Genomic DNA, 8,893 nt, shown 5'->3' with positions numbered 1-8,893 from the left:
AAAAGATTCCGGTGTAGGCCAAAGAACTAGAACTGTGATTTTCCTCTTCCACAGTTCAAATCTTGTTGTAATCCACCTTTTTGCCTTTTTTACATAAAAAAAACAGTTTGAGTGTCTCGCTGACTGTTCAGACAAAAATATATCCTTTTAAAAGATTCTGGTGTAGGCCAGAGAACTAGAACTGTGGTTTTCCTCTTTCACGGTTCTAATCTCCTTTTTATTACCCTTTTGCCATTGATAGTGCGAGTGTAAGCTATTTTACTTCATTTACAATGGGCAAGGCGAGTGCAAGGGACTTGGAACTGCACATTCTGGTGATGGAGCGTGCAGAGGATGGGGCCGTGGTCAAGATGAAAATGTGCCACAACCAACAGCCACATCTACTCGCTCCCAGTTCTTGACCGAATAACTAGGGAAGCACACAACAACACCACTATTGTGAACTGATCAGTGTGAACAGGTTATTAATTGGATAGCAGATAATACTTGAAGTCACCTGGGCACCACCACCTCCTGTCTGTCTTCAACACGGTCAAGGTTTAGTAGCCGTGAGTCTCGACCGCATACTCCTCCTCACCCTGATGCTCCTTCCTCCCACCATGCCGAGTGTCGTCAGACAGCAATTGATCCCACACTTGGACACTCTGAAGAGCTGTTCACTGGTCCATTTCCAGATTTGTGCCCCTCGCCTGCTCCGCTTGAAGTGGTGGAAGAGGAAATCCCATGTAGCGATGCCCAAATATTTGAAAAGCCACAGTCACAGGAATGTGACGCTGGCAATTTGTCATAAGAGGTGGACGATGAAGAGACACAATTGCCACGAAGTGAGGAGGAGGACTGTGGTGCGGAAGGGGAAGAGAAGGAGGTGGTGGATGATCTAGTAACTGACCCAACATGGCAGGAGGACACACAGAAAGAGGCCAGCAGCAGACAGGGGGAGGGAGGCAGAGTACCCCAACAGGCAGGAAGAAGCAGTGTGGTGGCTACAGACAGAAGGCGGGCAACCGTTCCCCGTAACACGAACACGAGGAACGTTGCCAGTACATGCGGTAGGTCTTCCAGAGTCTGGAATTTTTTTAAAAACTATGCTGATAACCCCAAAAAGGCCATTTGTACCATACGTCAGGCCAGCATAAGCAGGAGTGAGAAAATTACCAGACTGACCACCACCAGCATGATCAGGCACCCGACTTTATGGGGCAAACCCCAGGGTCCACGACCAGTGTCAGCGGGTGTCACCACTGCTTCTTCCGCTGTTGTGAGTGTAAGAGAAACCTCTGTTGTGCGTGCAAGGAAATTCCCTGTCCATACTGCGTGCAAAGATGCCCCCTCCTCCCAGTCTTCACTTGTTATGGCATTTTCTCAAGAAACAACATCAACGTCCACATCCACGTCCCACCGCAGCGTTCAATTGTCCATTTCCCAGACCTTTGAATGAAAGCGCAAATTCTCAGCCAACGCCCCACAGGCCAAAGTCCTAAATTTGCACATTTCATGACTGCTTGCGTTGGAAATGCTGCCTTTTAGGCTGATGAAGACAAAATTCTTTATGGCGGTGGCCATCCCTCGGTATTCTGTCCCCAGCTGACACTATTTTTCCCGGTGTGCCTTCCCCGCACTACACAAGCACGTGTCCCAAAACATCTGCCGTGCCTTAAACAACGCAGTTACTGGGAGAGTCTACCTGACAATGGACACGTGGAGAAGTGCTTGTGGCCAGGGAAGGTACATCTCCCTGACAGCACACTGGGTAAACATAGTGGAAGCCAGGACCCAGTCGAACCTTGGGAAGGAACAAAACCTCCCCACACCGAGGATTGCGGGCCATATGTCAGTCAGAGTTGCCCCCACAGTGTACAGCTCCAGCTCATCATACTCCTCCACCTCCTCATATTCAGCCTCCACCTCAGATATCACCACATCAGTTACAAGCTGGAAGCATTGCAGTACTGCCTGAGCCAAGTGGCAACAGGCTGTGCTGAAGCTCAAAAGCATAGATGATAAACCTCACACTGCTTGTGTGTTGTGGACAGCTGTGAAATAGCAGGCAGATCTGTGGCTGAGACCGCTGAACCTACATCCAGGCATGGTTGTGTGTGAGAATGGCCGTATCCTGGTGGCGGCTCTGAGGTGAGGCGAGATCACACACATACCATGCCTGGCTCATGTGCTTAACCATGGTTCAGCGGTTTCTTAAATCGTACCCCAAATTGCCAGATCTGCTTGTCAAAGTACGCCGCCTGTCAGCTCATTTTCGGAAGTCGACTACAGCTTCCGACGCCCTTGCTGTGTTGCAGCAGAGTTTGCAGCTTCCGGCACACCGACTGGTGTGTAATGTCCCCACACGTTGGATCTCTACCCTCCACATGTTGCAAAGGATTTGTGGGCAGAAGATAGCAATTGTGGAGTACCAGCTGCAACAAGGCCATCGATATTCAGGTCAGACTCCACACATATGACCTCAGGAGTGGACCTGGATGTCTGACATATGTGCCATCCTGACAAACTTTGAGGAGTCCACCAAGATGGTGAGTGGTGATGACGCCATCATTAGTGTCAGCATTCCACTTGTCTGACTTTTGAAACGCACTCTGCAGAGAATTAAAGAGGAGGCATTGCAGCCAGAGTATGATGAGATGGATCAAGAAACCGTAGCGGGCTATTACACACAGCCCAGCGTCATCTCATCCCAACGTGCATTGGGGGACAGGAACAGGAGCTGGTATCATGCGCTGTAGTCGGTAGTACCTGTACAACTGTCATATCATCAGTTTAGCGTGGGTTGCCTGAGGACGGGGGGGGAGGAGGAGGAGGAGAGCATGGTTAGTCATCATCTTGGTAAGGACATGGAAGTCTTTTCCGTTACCAGTCTGGCATGCATGGCTGACTTTATGTTACGCTGCCTTAACCGTGACCCTCACGTTGTCAAAATGTTGGGTGACAGTCATTACTGGTTGGTGACACTTTTAGACCCCCGCTACAAGGAGAACTTTGACTCTCTTATTCCTGAGGTGGAGAGGTCTACAAAAATGGGGCAGTACCAGAAGGCACTTGCTGCAGAACTGTTAAAACAATTCTCATCTGAACACTCTAGCAGCAGAGGTCACAGTTCGTTGCCCAACCAAGGCGTACAGGCGAGAGAGAAGCAACTCCAATCAAGCAGAGGCAGGGGAACACTGTCAATGTTCTGGGACAGTTTTCTGAGACACGCCTAGCTTACAGGCCCTGAGACGCGGGGTACTCTCACAAGGAGTGGAAAGTTTCAAAAGATGGTGAGGGAGTACCTTGCCGATCGTACCAGCGATCTCCGTGATTCCTCTGTTCCTTTTTATTATTGGGTATCCAAGCTGGACACTTGGAATGAACTCGCTGTTTGCGCCTTGGAGGTCCTGGCCTGCCCTGCCGCTACCGTGTTATTTGAGCATGTTTTTAGTGCCTCTGGGGGAATTATAACTGATAAGCGCACTCACCTGTCAACTGACAATGCTGACAAGCTGACCCTTATCAAAATGAACAAGAGCTGGATGGGGCCAGACTTCTCATCACCGCCAAATGACAGCAGAGTAACATAAAGTCAAATCTACTGTATTATTTCGAGAGGTATATTCCTGTGCACCGCTTCACACCCACACATGGGTATACGCTTCCTCATTTCAGCTGTTTTTTGCTCTTCTCCTTATCATCAGCCTCCACCACCACTATACTACCAGGGTGACCGTGGTCCATGTTGCCAGCATAGCAAGTTCCTCTGTTCTAATTTTTGGCAGCTTTTGCTTGGAAGGTACAAGCAAAGACTATGGGAGACCCACTCCCCGGTAATGGAGTGCAGATTGTTTGAATGCAGATTGCACATTTTCTGTTAGTACTATAAACCTCATTTCAAGGCAGAAACATTACTGTGTCCAACAGTTATTACATATATCAAACTGAAATAGCTGTTGCAAAAACACCAATTTTTATAAAACATTAAGCTTAAGATTAATAGGGGTGCCCAAACTTTTTCATATAACTGTATATATCTTAGCTTCTTCTTTTACTTTCTTATTGATGTTTTAATTTCTGACAATGATTAAAGACGATTTTATTTTTGTATTCTGTAATGACGAGAAATAAAGGAGACACAATAGAAAACTGAGAACAATCTCCATAGATTCCCTTCAGTATCTCAGCTCCAGATTGAGTAGATATAGATGTAATGTATCCACTGTGTTTTCTGTGTGTAATGACCGTGTCACATCAGCTGCACCTGGGACAAAAATTGAAGATTTAGAAAATGGATTTCAGAAACATGAAAATATCTAATGTGAGTAATGTGACTGGAAATACAATAAATATCTTGTGACTGGGGACATGTTGGGCTGAGTTACATTAGGAAAAAAATTATCATTTTGGAATCCTTGCATATGAAGGATTTTTTTAGCGTTTTTAACCCAAGATGCTAATTTCGTGGAAAATTATAGTTTTTGTTTTATCTTTAATATTTTTATTGGGCTTTAACAACATTGATATGAAATCAGAATATTCCTATTACATTCATTAATAATAATAAAAAAGTTGATGTTTGTTAATATTAAATTATCGTTCAACAATAGAATGTAAGTATAATCAGTTTGATGAGGTATTAATATAAGCTCTTATATGAAACAAATAATAATAGTGATAATTCACGTAATGAAAGTTTTGGGATAAAACAAGAAAACACTGAAATGAGAATTCACCAGATTTGACTAATTATTTTAAAAATAAGTTTTGCTGTGAATCTATTTGTAGTAACTTGCTAGTCTTCCAACTGCCCTGAAATGACATGTATGGTACTCTGAGGTTTCCCAAGACTTTATTGAACAGCATTCAAGCTCTTTAAAGCAAACACAGCAATACTAATGTCAAAATGACCTCCACATATACGGCTTTAGGTAGACGGATCTTAACTGTTCTTCACTGTTGTCATGTCACACACTGTCTGTACAGTTTCTTCAGTTTTATGGCTTTCTCTTTTAATCTCTACAGCTGAACTGTAAGGTGATATTGTCTCACTATTCAGATTAACTGCAAAATAGCTGCTGCATTCCCTAGCTTGGCTTTTAAACAGACTAAGATATTTCCTGCTGATTAGCTGCTCTATATCATGTGATATAATAGCTGCAAAGCATTATGGAATGTTAGTAGTGCATGCGCAGTGCACCACTGGTCCGGTTGCGTCTCTTAAGGATTTCGTACGATGAGATTGTGGGATATTGACAACACTGGAACAATTGTTCCCACCCACACTCTCAACAGGAATTGGCCGAAAATGAGGCGACAGAAGTGGAGGATGTCATCACGCACACGCGCCATGATACCGGTGTGTGTCCTAGTCACACCAGGTTAGGCAGATATATAAGGAAAGTCCCCACACACACAACCACAGCACCCCAAAGAAGCACACGTGAAACGCGCGTCAGGGCTTCAGAGTGGTACCATGTCACTACCTCTAGAATGGGTGAGTCGCATAGGCTATTAGATGGGTAGTCACTTAAACTTCCCCTCACTGCTTTTACCTCATCTCTACCTTTTAATCAAGGGTGATATTGATCATATGTTTATATGCACTTTCTTTACTCTCTATTTGTGCTTTACTTGGCTAGATTTAAAATAGCTAAAAGTTCATTGGGACTTAACCATGTATGTGCTCACTACCTATACACCTTAAATTAGGTAATAATTTTTCAGATAATCCCATGTGGACCTAACGGGTCATCGCTCTGTTTCTTTGTGTATTCCCCTCCATTTGACCTGCTATTTTTAGATTTTGTTTTGTCTTTTATCATGTATGTACAATAAAGTTTATGTTTTAGTTGCATCCAAACAGCCATTGTTTATGACCCCTTCCTTGGGTACCTTACTCCGTTCTGTTGTAGGTTATATAAAGCATTATGGAATAGTCCACCTGACCATGCCTGATCATGTGAATCTTCTCTGCCTGATACAATCTTCTGTAATGTGTAAAATTGCGTTGGTAATTTCTGGTCTTTTGCACTATGGAAATTCCAAATTACTTGAATTTTCTGGGTTCATCAAATTTCGAAAGATTCAACATGATTTAGATTTGCATCCAATTAATTTTCTCATTGCATGTGGCCTAGAGTTTCCATAGCAGATGTAGAATGTGTTTATAGTAAGCAGAATGTCTTCAGCTCCCTGTTACACACGAGCACACAGATCCATCAGTAATAGTATGCCGGTTCCTGGGCTGATGGAACGTGTGTTACAAAAAGCAAATCTCATCTAACTATCTTAACCTGGAATAATATTATATTATAAAATATAGAAAGAATATTCTGGAAGCCATTTGTAATGTTTTAGTATAGTACATTTAAAAACAATTGTTGGTGTAAACATTCAGTAGGATATATGTAATCCAACAATAGCCTGGCTCAGTATAATAAGAAAATTTTATTCAAATTTAAGAAGTAATTTAATTTACTTCTAAATTCTGCCTTTACTTTAATGCAGGAGAACAATTGGACTTTGGCCAATGACTTTCTTCTTTTAGGATTTAAGGTCAACCATAACATGAGACATTTTTTGTTCTCTCTGCTCCTCATAGTTTACAATGCATCAATATGTGGGAATCTCCTGATCATCACCCTGGTCTCCACCAGCAAGAACCTCCACACTCCAATGTACTTCTTCATCTCACAACTGTCCATCACTGACATCTTGTTAATTTCAGACATTGTTCCCAACATCTTCAAAATCGTGCTGAATAATGGGATGATTATTACTTTTTTCAACTGCATGGCACAGTTATATTTCTTCTGTATTGCTGAAGCCTCTGAATGTCTTCTCCTCACAGTAATGTCCTATGACAGATATGTGGCCATCTGTAAGCCCCTTCATTACATCTCTATCATGACAGGTACATTGTGTGTGAAGTTGATCTTCATCATCTGGTTGATCAGTTTTTCTTTGCAATTCATTTACATTTTAATAATATTAGGGCTAAGGTTCTGTGGTCCAAACATCATTGACCATCTGTTCTGTGATCTTGTTCCCTTACAAGACATTGCCTGTTCTGATTCATTTCCTATAAAACTAACAATATATTTGCAAAGTATTCCATTTTTTGCTATTCCCAGCATTATAATTGTCATTTCTTATGTGAAAGTTGTCCATGTCATCTTACAGATTTCATCTAATGTCAGTAGACAGAAAGTCTTCTCCACCTGTAGCTCCCACCTCACTGTGGTCTCCATATTCTACTTTGCAATATTCAGTGTGTATATTCTTCCAGCAAAATGACAATCATCTGATGTTAATAAAATCCTATCACTGCTATATACTGTATTTACTCCGTTGGTCAACCCCATTATATATAGTTTTAGAAACAAAGATATTAAGAAAGCCATGCAAGAAACTTTCCAATCTGTCTGATGTGTTGCAGATCTATAAGCTCTGCTGGAAATGGATCATAAAACACGGTGTAGCCAGAAACATTTATTGTTCTCCGTAATGTCTAAATTGTCTTGTTAAAATAGTTTCATGTTTTGTTGCTTTATTAGAATTTGTGTTTTATGTAGCACCATATGAACATGAACCAGGAGGGAGCCAGCTTTACTTTTCAGGTGACACGTTTGATCATGGTCAGTTCTCTACTTCTCTTGCTTTGTCTTATTGCCATTGAATGATGATGGAAGGTCACCTTCTGCCATTTGATATCTCAGCGTGAATACATTGCACGATCACATATTCAATCTGAATTTGTAGTCATGTGGCCCATCAATGCACAGGTCAATTGTTCATTTGTTTTGCTGATATTTAATTAGTGTGTTTTGCTACTTTTATGAATAATTAGAACATTCCAGTTACTAATTATTGTATGCTAACTCTGGCGTCTCCTATTGATCTACTCTCTGGATTATGTGCTAAGATACCTGATGACATTTAAGCTATTTCTGACGATTCTTCTTCCTCACTCTCTAGTTTGTATGTCTGGATTTTTTGTCCTACACCCTAACCATAATCCTGACTCCCCTATTAGTAGCACTCATGGAAACTCGAAAAGGCTTGACTGCGAGGTTATGCTTAATACAGTAACTGATTGTGTTTTTGTGGCTCAGGGTTTCTTTCTTTCATCTGTCTTGAGTAAGAAAATGACCATAAAGTTACATAACATTGTGTGAGATAGAAAAATTACATTCAGGCAATATGCACCTGAAGGACCTCTCTATTGCCTACACTTTCATGGTTACACTGTTTACTTATTTTTTTTTTGTTGCTCTTTACTCTTTCTTTTGTTTGATGGACCTCATGTCCTTATTATTCTTAAGTAAAACTTCACACTTGTTGTATTTACATTTTTTCTTGTCATAAAACTTAAAAAAATGATAAATGGTGAGATAATACACAGCTTTTGTGCTGCCTGCTTTCATAGACACCTACAGGGCAGCATTTCTACTAGGAGGTCATCTAGGAGTGTCCTAAATCTCTTTTGATCACTTCAACTCCTTACCACCAAAGCCTCTTTTCGCTTTCCAGACCAGGACAATTTTTTAAATTCTGATAATGCCACTATATGTAATTATAACTCTGAAATGCTTCAACATATTCTAGTGATTCTGAGAATGTTTTTACGTGATATATTGTACTTCATATTAGTGGCAAATTTAAGTTGCTATGAGTTGATTTTATTTAGGAGAAAATTGGAAATTTGATAAAAATTTTGAAAATTCACACTTTTCAAGCTTTGAATTTTTATGCCCGAAAAAGAGATGGTCATACTGCTAAAAATAATTATTAAATAACATTTGCCACATGTCTATTTTTCATGAGCATCACTTTTTACACATATTTTTTTGCTGGAAATGTAGAAGGGTTAAAAGTTTTATTTTTTTCAACAAAATTGACAAAATCT

General features: G+C 41.2%; 1 pseudogene; it reads left to right on the top strand.

Moving 5' to 3' along the window:
* Positions 1 to 6,486: 6,486 nt before the first annotated feature.
* On the top strand, positions 6,487 to 7,413 carry LOC141167551 (olfactory receptor 1496-like; annotated as a pseudogene).
* The last annotated feature ends 1,480 nt before the right edge of the window (positions 7,414 to 8,893 follow it).

The sequence above is a fragment of the Phyllobates terribilis genome, unplaced genomic scaffold, assembly GCF_046119375.1.
Source record: "Phyllobates terribilis strain yellow unplaced genomic scaffold, ASM4611937v1 Scaffold_11__3_contigs__length_659146591, whole genome shotgun sequence".
Taxonomy (NCBI): domain Eukaryota; kingdom Metazoa; phylum Chordata; class Amphibia; order Anura; family Dendrobatidae; genus Phyllobates; species Phyllobates terribilis.
The sequence above is the reverse complement of the archived record's forward strand: the minus strand, read 5'-3'. Positions and strand labels throughout refer to the sequence as shown.